Source organism: Crocodylus porosus, unplaced genomic scaffold (assembly GCF_001723895.1).
Source record: "Crocodylus porosus isolate Cpor-Errol unplaced genomic scaffold, CroPor_comp1, whole genome shotgun sequence".
NCBI classification, from domain to species: domain Eukaryota; kingdom Metazoa; phylum Chordata; order Crocodylia; family Crocodylidae; genus Crocodylus; species Crocodylus porosus.
The window spans coordinates 26027023-26043626 of record NW_017728911.1 but is presented as its reverse complement, the minus strand read 5'-3'; the positions used below and the strand labels follow the sequence as shown (position 1 = coordinate 26043626).

General features: G+C 38.6%; 1 long non-coding RNA gene across 1 annotated transcript; it reads right to left on the bottom strand.

Annotated features, from left to right (window-relative positions):
* Positions 1 to 788: 788 nt before the first annotated feature.
* LOC109309267 lies at positions 789 to 12848 on the bottom strand. The gene is made up of 3 exons (XR_002100867.1): positions 12754 to 12848; positions 1833 to 1839; positions 789 to 798 (listed from the first exon to the last, which is right to left on the bottom strand). It is a non-coding gene; the product is annotated as an uncharacterized LOC109309267 (long non-coding RNA).
* Between the last annotated feature and the right edge of the window lie 3756 nt (positions 12849 to 16604).

The following is a 16604-nucleotide window of genomic DNA, read 5'->3' as shown; positions in this document are numbered from 1 at the left end:
CAGGTTTCCCTCACTTTATGCTTTACATGCGTTCCTAGAAAATGGCACATAACTAGAATTTGCATAAAGAGAACCCACTTTACAATGTAACAAATAGGGATATATTCCAAGACCTCGACTGTACTGACCCCCAAACCCATTTCTACCACTTCTACAAGACAGTTTTGATACTCACCAACAGCAAACAGTACACACAAGCACAGGGTGGTGGTAAATGTTACCATAATGGGGATGGCAACTACAGAAACAAGTGTTGCAGACAACAAACAAGGAGCACAGATCCACACAGGAGACTATATTTTGGTGTGCATCACTCCCACAATGCACCACCAAAGCAGCTGACTGAGGGTTTCCATCACACCAATCGCATAAGGGTGAATTTACCTTGCATATAATGAATTTTTGGTATAAAAAGGGTCATAACATAAGAGCAAATTTGCACATACAGAACCCTCATAAAGCAACGGAAACCTGAATTAGATAGGTCATTAACTAATCAACCAACATTAATGAGGAATCAAAACTTGCCAAGTTTGTTTTCCACTCCATCTTGCCAGAATACTGTGCGATACCCACTCTCAATTATTGGTAGTGATGTGCTCTTTTAATGCCCTTAGAGGTTATTGATTGAATATCATGCGGGTTTTTTGCTGTCAATGAAGCAGGATTGTTTGCATGTTTCCTATGGAGAATAAGGATGTTGTTATAACTGCTTGTAAGAGCTTCAACAAAAATCCAACAATGCCTACAAAAACTTTTTATAATCATTTATCAGATGTACTTAACTTTTGACATGATCTTCACCATGCCGACTCTTCTGGGTGGAAAAGCAGGTTGTTACAAATACAAGATTCTCTGCACTTGGTGCTGAAACCAACTTCTAAATCAAGCAGTGCGTTGGGTATCTTAAGTAAGAGACAAATTCCAAGACTTCTGCTTGCCTTATGCTACATGGAACACTTGCTAAGTTTCATTATAAACATAAATGTTCTTCCTACAATCACAAGGGTCTAACAAGAAGGTAGACTTGCTAAAGCATCACACTAGTCATTTGTGGGCAAATAAACAGCTCTGGATTGCACATTTTTGTAACAATTATATCAGTTTTGTCTGTGAATTTGCATCACTGCAACTTTTTATACAAGTATATGAACAAACATCTGGTTTAAGTTTTGGAAATTTCATTAACTTCATACTACTATTTTGCATATTAAAATTATGCTCTGAAGATTTTTAATAAAGTTCAAGAAAATTGCTCGAGTTACAATCTTTTCTTCACTCCTTTTTTCACATGGTGACTGACGCTAGCTGCACTGTCACATAGCTGACATTAAAGTGAATTGTATGAAAAATAAAATAATGTAAATAGCAGTGTAAAATAGTTCTGATCTAAATTAGTATAAGCAGATACCATTTATACCTCCTATCTTTATCAAATTATACAGCTGGCTAGAGAGTACATAAAATAAAAATACTTCACACTTCTCTTGCATGCTGCATCTATTTCTGTAAATATGAAAATTTTAGCCTGCAAACAAATTGACTTAATATCAAGTTGACTTACTCAAGTACTGCTAAGCTACTGCTCGGCCAATGTTACAAACAGCATTCAGTTCAACGTGGCTAAAAATTTTGTTACAATATTTATTGGATTACATAAGCAGCAAAATGCTATATCTGAAGAGTATAGATCAGGTGCTCCTGGAAAACTTAAATTTTAATAATATCTTTCAAGCCACTTTGAATTTACACCATATATAGGTAATATAGGAAGCTTAAATCCAGCTTTTCCAGAAACCTCGTAGTGATTTTATCACAAGTGACCTATTTACCTTTCTTCTGTTTCCCAGTTCTTGTTCAATCTTATGTTGAATGCTGTATATCTAATCATAATCCTGCTGTTATCACAGCTGTTCTGTGCTTTATTTTTGATGACTCAAAGACAGATGTCCCAAAATTGCCCTAGATCCCTGCCAGCCTTTTCAATTGCATTATACAATCAATTAAACTTTCCTGACCCTATTCCTGTCTCTAGATAAAATTCAGACGTTGACACTTCAGGAAGCAAATCATGTGTGTAAATTGGTTCTAATGACAGCTATAGATGTGTAGTCATATGCAAATAGAGTATTATCAGACATTAAAATGTCCAGGAGCACTAGCTTGATGGATGCAGTCAAGAAAAATTAACTAGAAAATGCATACTCCAGATACTTCCCACAGTATGTTATGCAATTAAAAGGAGGCAAAGGGAAACTCACACTAGAAACCGTTTCTCTCCTGCCGTGCCTATTTATTTCCCCATCATCTGTTATTATTGTTGAGAATCTTCACATTGTGTCCCAATTAAGCAAATCTCTCAGAACTAATAAGGGTTCTCCTTCTCTATCACCACATCTTTAATGTTTGGAACTGAAAACATTGGCACCTCATGCTGTACATGAATGTGAGCAGTTAGCATAATAATAATATGAAAATGTACTTGCCAAAAAATTATTACAAGTGAAGCTTTATTGCAAGGAAGCCTTGTTTGGAAGGCTTGTACAATTCAACAGGGCAACAACAGTTGTCAGCCACTGATACTGAACACAATGTCTATTAAAACAACAACTTATTCTTTGAATACTAAACCATTGTTTGGACAAGTTTCAAATACAAACTATTTTGCTAAGGGTTGTTAGCCCCTAACCATGGATATTTTAAAAACATGCTCCAGATTCAGATTTATTTTCTTTGATGTTCTTAAGTACAGTAGAGTTCTTTAGTAGTTCTGTAAGTCTTTAGAAAGGTACCCTATTTTCAGTCCAATGACAAAAGGAGTCAAAAGTTTTATTTTGCAAACAACATTCTGACTAAATTACTTTCTCCCAAGTCCTTCTTGACTCTAAATCGTAAGTCACTTGGAGACATGACACAGGTTCTGCCTCAGGATTCAGCATGTTCTAATTCCAGAAATGTTAACATACAATTAATTTTACCATTAATGCCTGTGGTTTGGGGTGTTAATCACTTGCAAGCAGGAACTTCTGTCCAACTAGTAACCCACATACTGTTCTTTTGCTTCTTTATAAGACCATACAAGGAGAGACACAAGTTTAATTGGAAAAAATCTAGTTGGGGGGGGGTGTTTGTGTACACATACACACACACACATCTATATAGAGATATATCTAGTTATATATATACATAGCTAGATATACACACACACACACACACACACACACACACACACACACACACAAGCCAATTGCCCATCAAGAATGACAGGGGTGAGGGTGAGGGGCTGCCACTGTTCTGCCTCTTGCATGGACTGGGGTGGGGAGCCAAGGCCAGTGCTGCTGGCCTTAGCTCCCCCACCCCCCATCTGGTCCTCAGCACAGCTTCAGAATCATGGCGGTGCTCCCCCACACTTGGAGCACTCTGATTGGGTATTTCCATCAGCCAATCAGAGTGTGAATAAAGCATTACGGACAGACAGACAGAGTTAGGCTTTTATAATATTAGAATACACTTTGACCCTACACAAAGTTTACAGATGAGCTGGGGAGGGGACAAGGTATAATAATCTGGGAATGAAGATCCATAGCAAGAAGTACAGGAAACACCCATAGATGTCAGGTTAGACAAAAGTTTCTTTAAGCCTCCACAAACCACCTAGTTTAACAGACTTCCATGGTTCTCCCACCCGTATATAGATGCGCTGCTCCCAGTGAAAGTATGCTGAAGCAAATTTGGCTTTTGTAGCCATCTTGCATATTATAACATAAAGGGAACGTACCACATAGAAAATAATACCTATTTCTTATGTCACAATTCATTTCTTGTGCATTTGATGGCCCGCTCCCACAGTAAAACCTGTGGGATGAGGTTTATAGTATATTATTTTTAATTAAGAATTTTTATGGTAATATGCCAATACATCTCTACACCCCTCATGCCCTACTCTTTCCCCACCCTACTTACTGCCTGTATCCTCCCTCAGCATGAATTCTTTGAACCAACTGAGAAATCTCCATAGTGTCCCAGGCAAGAGAAGACAATGATTTGGGAGTGACCGACTGCCCCTTCCCCATGACGGAGGAGATGTACAGATTTCCCTCACTTTATCTGGGTTCTGTATGCTCTTATGCAATGACCCTTTTTATACCAACAAATTATTATATACACTTGAAGAATGTCATCTACCACTCACATGCAAATGATGTAATCAAAAAATTGTCTGGCACAGAAGACAAAGAAAAGAGAGGAAAAAACATCTTTTCTTTTCCCTCTGCCACCACTTTAAATGGAACTCATTATTTCCATTGAGGGGATGACGGCAACTATTGGCCTATGAGGGAACATGCTGCTTATCACCTGCAGGCAGCAACGCCCACCTAATTGGTTCCCCTCTGTGGTACAGAAGGAGAGGAGCACAAGACTCCATACTATTAACTCTCACAAGTCGTTCACTCCCATTTTTCAATTTCTCAGCAAAGGTTTAGTATTTAAAGCTAGCTTTCTCTCTTTTCTGTCTTGGGTTCAACAAATGTTAACTTGTATCTTAGCCCAAGGAAGGATAAAAAATGGAGTTTGGCCTCTTAAAGAAAAATACAACCTCAGTTAAGACAACTCCCTGCCATTTTGTTATTTTTATTACCATCATCCCCTTGGGCATGCTGCAATTTAACCTGACATGTGATAAATATATCTTCAGGCTTCCCCCCCACCTTCCTCTCTTTCCTGAGAAATGGATCTTATACGATACAGGCTGAAGCTACTTTTGTCATAAGCAGGCTGTCAGTTGCTTGTGTTCAGTGAAGAAGGTTAAGTTACCTGGACCCATTACAGAGCTTTCCCAGAAGCCTTAGGGTATGTATAGACATTTGCCACCCCTGGTCTACATTAAAGTGACCAGGACCAGCACATACAGCCATTCACTGGTGCTGGGAGCTGGGCAGAGAACCTAGGGGTGGTGGGGTAGGACAGAGTTGGGCCTAGAGAGTTTGCAGGCTGTTGTGGGGCAGAAGAGGAGGGGAAGGTAAAAGCAGCCCAGTCAGCATTGGGGATGGTAGGAAGAGCACAGCCCTAGGGCTGGGGTGAGAAGCTAGGCTTTCCCAACCCTGGGACTGTGCTCCGAACACGTGCAGGCATTCAATAAAATGTATTAACCCATTCACACTCTAAGCTAGCTCATCTCCTCAGGTGAACTAACTTAGATTGGGCCTGCCATTTTTTTGGCTGATTTAACTCCTCTGACTGCCTGCAAAGATGGATATTCAGATCAACTTAAACCTAGTTAGGTTGATCTAAATGCAACAGCTGTATGCACCCTTTGTAGCCTCTTGACGTTGAGTGCACATTCAACAGTTAGACAAGAAGACTTCAGTCACATGTAAAGAACTAAAACTGGAAGGCAGTGGCTGATATGAACTACACCAGAGTAGAAAGTAGGTACTCTTTGGGTAGTTGCACTTTACCTTTTTGTGTGTGCATGTGCATGTCACAAACATACACAGATGTTACTTATCTGCCTACAAACACAATAGATGTTCCAACTAAAATGGAAAAAAAAAAAGATATCCATTTAACTTGTGTGAGGCACAGCAATTTGAACCAAGATGCCCTGCCCCAAGACAGGACTATTATAATAATGAGCACAGCCAAACACGGCAAGATATATTGAAATATCTTTCATGGCTGAGAATTAGCAAAATACACCAAGGACATGAGCATAAGAACTGTCATTTACTGGGTCAGACCATAGGTCCTTTTGCAGTCTCCAGCACTGAAGGTCCAGGAAGTTCCAATTTAGCCGCCATACCCTGAACTCGCAAAATCAGTAACTACTGATGTACCTTAGCTCCAAGAATCTGTCCAACCCCTTTTTGAATCAGTTTCCATACCACCCGATGGCAATAAGTTCCACACTTTAGTTGCATGCTGTATGAGAAAGAACTTTTTCTTCGTTTTAAAATTACTACCTACAAGTTTAATTTTATGAACCCGAGTTCTTGTATTGTGAGAGATAGTAAATAATAAATCCCCATTTACTTTCTCTTCACTGTTTAGTATTTTGTAAACCCTTATCATGCCCTCTCCCCACCCCCCAAGATCCTCTTTTCTAACCTGACTAGGCCTAGCCTCTTTAGTTTCTCATATGGAAAACCCTCAATATGATGAATCATCCTTGTTGCCCTGCTCCAGGTAAAATGTATACAACCCAGGCAAATGTAGGCTTAGTTTGGTTTGGTTTTTACAAAGACAAGTTTATCTCCAGCACAATGCCCGAGAGGTAAGGGAATAGGAAATTAAATTGTGTTTTTCCTAGGGAAGGTTAACTGATTTGTGCCTACATTAAAACGACTGAATTTTCCAGGAATATAAAGAAGCACCTCTTTGCCCTAATTAAAGGCGATTCTATGATGTGGTCAGTCAAACAGCAATCCATCTCTTTCTGCTCTATTTACATCTTTGCAGCAACAAAAAGGTTCCCAGGATAAAGATAAACAGAACTGACTAAGCCCTCAATGAACAAAAAATGAAAGAGTATTTTCTGTTGAAATATCCAGTTTCTGTTGATGTCAATGTTATCTTTAATGGATAGAAATGGAAGATTAAAACATGTGGCAAAAGCAATTGTGGGAAAATTAGTCTTCACATGACAAATACATTAAAAGTATCATCTCATCCAAATGCAAAATTACAAATCAGAAAATACTTCCAAGAACTCTGTAAACAAGTTTCTTTTTTTCGAATTTACACACCCTTTTTTATATAAGCACAAACTAAGGTTTAAACATTAGTGTATCATAAGACTACCAATGCAAGTGTAACTATTCCTCTGTTTATGATAAATTTACATACGATATCAGTGTGTTTATTGCATCATTCATTAGGCGTATTATCCTAAATAAGCACCTCTTATCTAAATCAGAAAGGCTTTTGCAAACACTTAACACTGTACATTGAGATCACTCAAGAGCTCTTCTGAACGAGCAATCAAATTTGATCTACTGTTCCTTCAGGACAAGTTTCATCGCACTTTTGTTTGATCACAGTTCATCTATAGAAACTGAAGAGAGAGAATAGCTTGCTGAATGTCAAAAAAAATCTCATTAAAATGTGAACTTCAGGCACACTTACATCTCAAAGAGCTTTAATTTCCCAATGCATGACCACTGCTCCACATATCATTTCATTCCACATCCAAACCCTTCCTAATTATCTTTTTGCCTGTTAAAGGGTGAAAATCCTCCAGACAGTGCTTTACTCTGGAGATTCCTTTCCATTAGTCATTGCTAATATGTACAGTCTGATGTACTGCACCTTTGAGTTCATGTGAGCTGATAAAGTACAGTCAAACTGATAAAGTAGAAAATAAAATGAAATTACAATTTTCTATTCTTCTTCCTCAATATTTATATTTGAGCAGTTCATATAGCGTTTCCTTGTATCACACCTCCGCCCATCTCATATCTACATTTCACAGAACCGCTCCAATTTATATTCTTACATGTTTTAACACAGAGCATTGTCTCAACCTTCCATTTTATTACTTTTAGCAAGGAAAGTATATAGCATGAAAATATAAGAAAAGTATATGTAACAAGTGTCCTTAAGTTACTAGCAATAATGCCACATCTCAAAGTCTAATGTGATCTGCTCCCTGAAACTCTACTTTGCTCTTTATCAGGAATCAAAATTACAATTAATTCTTCAGTGACCTGGGTTCAAACAGGGCCAGTTTAAGTGGTACAGTGAGAGTGTCTTTATTTTTCTGCAATGGCATGTTTAGTTGATATCAAAGCAGAGGCACAAAACCCCCAAATAAACAGGAGGAAATTCTGAAAAGCAAACAACATTGTCTCAATTGTCCTTCCAATGACATTGAAGGAAGTTGCAATGTAGGTGAAGTCAGGCTGGTACCAAACACTTTGGAAATATCTTCCCCTTTACACTGGAGGATAAGTGCAGTTTTCCTGTACAACATCATACACATAGCATCTGACAAAGTAGGCTGTTGCTTACAAAAGGTTATATATTTCTGAATGGGTTAGTCCAAAAGGTGCCACCCTGTCCTCTGCCTAACTTCGTATATTATATGCTATTCAATAACAATCAATCAATTCAGTGGTTATGGTCCATTGGAATCATATTCCTCAAACTAGGCCCTTGTAGAGGTATGTGAATTTGGGGGTTGCAGCACCCTTCCATCCTGCCTTCCTACCCATAAATTATAATACTTTTAAGTCTTTGTCATCTTATGTTAGACTGAAGATCCCCCAAGTTGCAGAATCCTGCCAGGAACCAAAACCAGAACTTGTCCTCAGTTCCTCCTGCCTATTAGCCAGCATTGTTATTTCCCCTTCTCTAATAAACCATTTTCCTGTGTCTGAAGAAACCGCAGAAGTAAACCCTTCCTAATGCCTGCCTTGCAGCCCTTAAACCGTTTCTTAACTTATGTTCTGGTTTCTGATGCTACAGCTCCCTATTTCTAGTGCAGAAATTAAGAGACATAATAATGGATAGTTGCCTTTGATGAATTTGCTGGAGCAATGAAGCACCACAATATACTGCCTATACAGTACTAGGTATAAATGACTTATGATCAAAGGGATGCTGCTCTCCCATTTCTATCCTAGCACAAGACATGTGAGGGTATGTGCCTTGCCCACATGCCGTCAGAAACAATCCACACACTAGGAAAGGGAAAAACTCACCCCAATCAAACTTGATTTCCTCAGACTTCCTATACCTATTGCTTCCTCCTTTTACTCAGCCCACAGGTTAGGTCACCTTTTCCTGGATCACCGTGCCCACCTTTACTGTATCAGGATAAGATAACTCGACACTTATCTCAGTAAAACAGCATAGCTTACTTAAATCCCGAAACAGGCTCGCAGCTTGCTAAAGACTGTAGTATTTCAGGTGGAATGATACTTGTACAACACTCAGCTTAAACCTACAATCCAGCTATTATGGACAAAATGTTCAAATTTTAAGGCTCCATTCATCCATTAGACCTTTTTTAAAAAAACAAAAAACAAAAACCCTAAATCTGCCCCTCCCCCCCATGAAATGATAATTTCCTTGCTTAACTTAAGCATGTTGTTATTACAACCAAATATGATGTCATTACTACATGGAAATAAATAGTTGAGGATTTCAATGAGAAAGAGGCCAATGTAGTTTAATGTCCGAAATACATTTGTGAAAGTAAGTGGAAAAAAATGAGTAACTATAATGAAAGATTGTCTCAGGAAATTTGATTCTTTTCACGCTTGTCACAAACTCATTCTCTGCCCTAAGGTAGCCATTTGTTTACCTCCTCTTATATTCTACTAGTGAAAAATGGGTATATCTTAAAATTCCTTACTCCATAAGTCTATTGAGAGGTTTAATTTATGGATAGAAAAGCCTGAAAGAAGTACCCATGAATAGGCCACTGCTGCCTACAAAAACCTAGCCAATTAGACAGCTGCTGTGTTCGAACAACTACCCATCACACTGGCCACTTTTGTCTTGCTGCTAATTTGCATTCCCTGTCTGTCTGTTATGTGCACTGGTACCTTGTCGTATATGCAGGTTGGAGCAGCACTGCTGAAATCGTGATTGTCCATAAATATTAGAGAAACAAGATTTATGTGGAGATACCTTTTATTAGACCAACTTGTATGCCTTCATAATGAAATGGTAACAATTAAACTGAAAGCAGTTGTTCCATCTTGTACTATCTTGGAGTGTGACTGCTTGTTTCTCAGATCTGATTAAGGGCACTTGAAACCTACAAGCTTACTTCTTATTTCTCCCAGCTACATTAGTTGGTACAATAAAGGATATTACCTCCCCTCACAGGCCTTCCTTCTCTTCTATAATCAAGTTGCAAGCTTTGTAATGTCTTCTTTGCTCGGGTTTCATAGAATTATAGAACATTAGGGTTGGAAGGGACCTCAAGAGATCATCCAGTCCAACCTCCTGCTCAAAGACAGACCACCCCTAACTAGACGTTCCCAGCTAAGGCTTTGTCTAGCCAGGTCTTAAAAACCTCCAAAGACGGAAAGTCCACAACCTCTATGGGTAACCTGTTCCAGTGCTTTACTACCCTCCTAGTTCAAAAGTGCAAGTTGTCCGCATCCTTTCTGTAGCGGCGGTCCCAAAACACTCCAGATGTGGCCTCACCAGTGCTGAATGGAGGGGGATAATCACTTCCCTTAATCAGTGTAAAATGAGCATCCATTACAACTGTTCACACTGCATCTCAAGTTCTTTTATCTTGGATTGTAATTTGGAGGTGGAAACTAATCACACAAGTATTTTGGTGCTTGGATTGCCTAGGTGATGCCATAAGGACGTAAGAGAAATCTGGGACAGACTAAATCTTGCTCAACTGACTGGACTTTTAAATTAAACCCCGAGGATAATATTTTAAGCCTCACCTAAATAAATGGCAGTAATCCCATTTGCTTCAGTAGAACAAGGGTTTCTCTGCCAGAGTTTGGACAGAATACCTAGAGAATGTCTCCAGGTTGCTACAAGTCCATGAAAAGCTAGCAACTGGATAGTTCATAGGCGTAAATGAAGGTAAAAACTAATGAGATTCCAGTGATGGAAATGTTTCTCTATTTCACCTGCTCATGAACAGATTTTAATTTATTTATTTATTTTTATGTTATTTGCTGTTATTACATGCATGGCTTGTGTGAATGTTTTTCCCTCTAAGGATTACCCACAAACTTCACACTATTAGCCACCCCCATTAGCCATTGATTATAGCTCTCTACTCACCTGATTTTTCTGGTCAGCTGTCACTTATCTCTGACTTGACTCCAACTGACAGAGAGGATTACTCATAGACACTTGAACTCTTCAAGGACAAATACATATTTGAATGATATTGCATGAAAGCACACTAATATTAACAACATTTTCCTTGTTGCCAGGACCCATAGCATAACAAATGTGAACATTTGTTCAAAGCCTCACAGGGGTTTTGAGTGTCTATCACCATAAAATAGAGCATGCAATGTTAACCCAGGTTGGAAATGGCATCCAAATAGAGCCATCTTTTTCTACCTGAAGGAATGATTGTGAAGATTTTTTTTTCTGTAGTTTCATAGATTTACCCACAAAAAATTAAATTTGTTTATTATTCTCCCCTGGCATTAGGTCAACCTTTTATGACTATAAGAAACTGTAATTAAGGAAGGAAGCTAGCCAGCTAATGTGTTTGTGTCCTCAGAATGCTCCAAGGCAGCATCCTAAAGAGATCAAACCAGCTTTTAGCCCTGACCTCTGCCTGTAAACAAAACAGGGATTATTTGGTGGCAGAGTAATTCACATTTTCCTACTTTTGTGAGAAAGTTTTTTCCTAGTATCTAACTTACCTTGCTCAGCTCGAAACCATTGCTCCTTGTTCTGTCATCTGCCACTACTGAGAACAGTCCAGCTCCATCCTCTTTGGAAAACCCTTCAGGTAGCTGATTTTACATGATGCCTAGCACAGGGTGGAAGTGGACTACTATCGGTGCCCTCATTCTACCACCTGACAAGCAACAATTAATAGTAGTAAGGTTTTGTTTAATTAGACAATCAGGTAATGCCAGTTTCATCATTTTTGCATCTGAGTGTTAATTGTATGCCCTGGAAAAGAACTGATCCAGTAAAGATTTTCTGTCTTAAGGAGTACACAACTAAATCACTTATAGGAAAAAAGATAATGTCCTCTAGCCAGACCTCCATAACTATTTCTTCATCTCATTGTCCCTTCCAGTTATGTCAGTCACAAAAGCATTCACCCCACTCAGACTAAACAATAAGAGTTAACATGATATATGGTACTTTAGTATTCCCTCTCCCCATTAGCATAACATCACAGGGTTTACTCTTGAGAAAGTGTAGTATATAAAATACATTACATGAAAGAATATAATGTTCATGTGCAATATTACTTTATTGTTTTCAGAGATGCTAAGTGTCTTTATAAAATGATTAACAATACTTCACATGGCCTGTGCCTTCTTGCACTTGTAGTGTCCAAGAATTGACTGAAATAATACAATCTTTCTGCATAACACACTAGAAGTACATACATTATAAACTGGAGCAGAAAGAAATAGGTTAATTTAGAAGTACTTTATTTATGCAGTACTTGCACATGGTCTCCATTTTTATTAGCTGAATTCTGCAGTCCTATTCAACTAACACTTGATGAATAGTGACACAGCCTGAACTAGAAAAACTCCAAGTCCTCCCACTCCTGTTAGACTCAAAATAAAATGATGCATCTAGCAAAAAAAGCTAAGAGTTCCTTCCTCATAAAGATGCATCTCAAACTGGTCATTTAATTATTATCAAGGTGCTGAATTTTCTTCATTCTTCTATTCCTCCCAGTCTGGAATTTGAAGAGCTAATCAGCGGACAGACAAACCCAAAACCTTAATTTTCCAATCTTCCATGTACAAAATATCACCCAAACACTAAAGACTAGAGCAGGCTGAAACTCTGCAACACTGAGTTTAGATTTAAATTAAATAATACATAACTCCAACCTTGATGAGAAAAATTCTGACCCATTATTTGCTACGCTCTTCTGGAACCTTTTAACCTTCAGCTTGTACTCTTTCACTGTGATAACCTTTTACAACACCATTAAAAAAAATTGTTATCACAACTTGCACCCCTACTGAAAATCTCATGAAGGAGACAAAAGGACTGAATGAATATGGAAACTAAAAAAAACATTTTATCCATAGAGGCAGCCTATCCCTTAACTTAGGGCAGTGGTTCCCAACCTCGGGTTGCAACCAAAATGAGGGTTGCAGGTGCAATGCTGGCGATGCTGCACACAAAGGACAAGCTGTGACATGTGCCAGAAGATCCCCAGGCTGCACTCTGCTCCCAGCAGTGGGTCATGGCAAAAAAAGGTTGGGAACCACCAACTTAGAGGATACGCATTACTGGAATTATCTGGAAATTCTTACTCTCTCATGAACTTGTTCCTACCATCTGTTCCTCAAATAGCCCTTTATTTATGGCTCTACAAAGTTGCAGGTTGTCCTTGTCATCCTCCCTCTGGCACTGCACAAGCTGGGCATTCATCAGCCCGAAAAAGGAAAGTTCCACAGAGGTTCCTCTATGATCATAAAACATTTTTTCCCCATTCACATAGCTAGTTAGAGCCTTCTGGGAGAGCCTTACTCAAACCTTCCTGCAGTGTTTCAAGTTGCAACCCCTCCTCCAGCTCCTTTTATTCTAATTCTGACTGCACACTGCCCCACTCCCATCCTTCTTTGCAATAGATGGGGTTCATTGTCTTTTTTAATGATTTCCCCCTGGTACTTACCAAGATGGCCTTTCATTAGTCTAAATGTAGGAAGCAGGACACAGAATTCTCTGGGACCATACAGGCTTTTTCTAGTCCCTTGTCCACTGACACATCCAGGCAGAGTTGTTCAGTGTACCAACTGCTGACTTGTCTTGGAGCAGTGGTATCTTCTGTCTGGTAACTGTCTGCATTCCTTATTTTCACTTCTGACCTGCACCACCATTTCTGTTTTCAGTTTTTCATAATGTGTAGGTGACTAGGCTCTGTGGCTGTCCCCACGGAGAGATGGGCCTTCTGTTGTTTTGGTGAGCTCTATCCAATAATACCAGTCAAACAGGGCAAAATCTTCTTTCATCATCACTATATTTCCATATGAAAATTAGACACTGATAGAAAAAAAAGGAGGGGCAGATTAACACCACAGTAGAATTCTTTCTGCCAGGCAATCAAGGTAGACCTAGCCAGATCCAACTTAATTCATGCTGTACCCTGAATAACAAAATCTGATTTATAAGTGGCCTACTAACCTTTCCTTTAGGTTTCCAATTGAAACAACCTAGCATCCTGACCAATTTTACGTTCTTGAGACATTCTGCTCAATTCTGCATTCTTGAGAAGAGCTCCAAAAGGAAGCATGCTTCTTTCTACTTCCATTCAAATGGAGGAAAACACATCTTGAACCAGACATGGGCAAAAAAAACCCAAACCCACCACCACCCAAAAACAACATAAACCACCTATTTGGGAATCATTCATTTGGTTCCAACAGAATTTCAGAATAAAGGTATAAATGCGTATCTTTAAAATATAGCCACCACTCTACTTGTTCAATGGTATTTAGTGTAAAAGACTATCAGCTCCATCTCTGTCTCTCCCTTAAGATTACATTAAAACTAAAGGCATGACAGATTAGCTTGGTGGGCTATAATAAAAGTTTTGCATGCAGGAACACTAGTCAGAGTGTGCTCATTTTCTAGTTTTCATCTGATTGCATGGTTCAGAGTTTACAAAAGGTTAATACCCCTGTCACATGACATGGGACAGTTTCCACTAGCCAGTATTACATGGACCACAACAACTAAATCATGAGAGAACCATCAGTAATGTAAGGTAATAGCTATATTAGTTAAGCAGATCATTTTACATGGCTGGATATTTTAAAAGATGCCATGAGGATTCCAGATGTACATTCTTGATGAAAGTGGAAATGATAGAAGTATCTTAGGATTTATTTTTACTTCATGTTCAGCATAGTAAGCACAAATTGGAATAATAAGTCCATTCATTCATAATTGCAGGTGTTTTACATATCTTGCAGAAATGCGTGTATTTGCATGGGCTGTGAGTTCTTCTGTTCAATTTCTGAAGAGTATTAAGAACTACTCTTCTTTGATTTGTGTATTTGAAATAAATACTGTATACATAAACTTTTTCTAAGTTCTAATTGTGGTTATTCCTCTCTCAACGTATGTCAATCACAAACTGAATTTTGTCTGCCACTGAAAGGTACAGATGATGTACAGTCATTGATGCGTAGCTGTATGGCTCTGACTTATGCAATGCTCTCAACTTGATTGGCTCCATCTGATTTATATGAATACACCATAGTGATTTCATATAAACCAAGAAATGTGAATCTCTTTACTTAAGTTCCTAACAATGGTTCTCATTCATAACGTGACTATTTACATTAACCCAGAATGATTATTTCCAGTTAGTCTGCACATCTACTTTGAGTGGCTTCTGTTCACAGAATTTTCAGGTCCTTCAAAGTTTTTTCAAAAAATGCCATCTCAGTAGCTTTCTCCTTTCAGCCAAAGCAGGAAAACATACCAAAACCAAAAAAACCCAAAAAACCCCCAAAAAAACCCAAACCTCCACCCTCCAAAACCCAAGATGCTTTGAAAAAGATTAAAAAAGGGATTATATATAAAGGTATGAATCAAACACTAAAACCAATTGGACTCATTTCAGACCATCATATACATTTGTCCTCTCCACCCCAATTCTCTCTCATCTTCCTCTTTCAGATCAACAGGATTATCCATAGAACAAATACTTCGTATACATGTCATCCACAATATACCTCCAAAGCTTTCTTTCCATCTATAATAGGATTCTCTGAAGATCTTCCTCTTATATTTTTTATGTCTTGCTGACTTTTCCAAGCCTTCTAGTACCGGTGCTTAGGTTCAGCTTTACTAACTAGCTAACTAAGCTGTTTTATTGTGTTGCTTTTTTCAGAGCAACAACAGTTATACCGCAAGATACCAGTTTGAGACTTCAGATTTCCCTTTATTTGCCTCATTAAATCTATTTATCATTGAAACTATTTTTTTAATCAGACTTAAAAAAAAAAAAAAATTCAATGCCTAAGGCTAGTCACTTAAATCCATATTTAGGCACTTTAATAAGACGTAACTAAATGATAACTAGTAACGTGTAACTAGTTTTGATAAGTGATGGACACCCATACCCTCCACAAACTATCAGGGACATTTTCTGCACTCAGCAGCTCTGAAACAGAACCTGCTACTCTGGGTCTGAATTTAGATTTCAGTGCCTAACTTTAGACACCCAAAATTTAAGTCTGGACAGAACCATTAGGGCTTATCTAGACCCAGTTTTGTACCATTTTAACTATATTATTGTATTTAGTCACATGTAAGATGAGGGGTCCCGTCTCCCACAAATCAGCAAGGGAAAAATATATCTTCTCATCTTACATTCATATACAAGGAAATCTCATTAATTCTATTATGTATCATTAAAATGCTGCCAAAAGCAGCATGTACTCAGTAATGAAACCCAACAATAAAGCTGATTAAATTCAGGCAACACTGAGCATGACTATAAAACACATGGTTCATATTGGACAGGTATACTGATGGGAACTTTCCACAACGATTGGTTAGTGCACCCCATCTAAATAAAATATATAGTAGTGCCCATTGTGCACAGCACCCCTCAGCACCTTTTTTCAAGTCATGGTGAGCCACAACATTGAACACATTTTTACTTCTTCATTCCCACAGCTGAGCTGTGCCTTTTCCCCGCCATTTCCAATTATTCCCGTTTATTCAGCAGTCTTCAATATCTGGCAAACATTACCAAATAGGGCTCCAAACAGTTCAACAAGAATGCTTGTCATCCCCTCTCTCAGCCTGTTGCATAGATTTCATAGATTTCATAGACATTAGGGCTGGAAGGGACCTTGGGAGATCATCGAGTCCAGCCCCCTGCCCAAAGGGCAGGAAGTCAGCTGGGGTCATAGGATCCCAGCAAGATAAGCATCCAA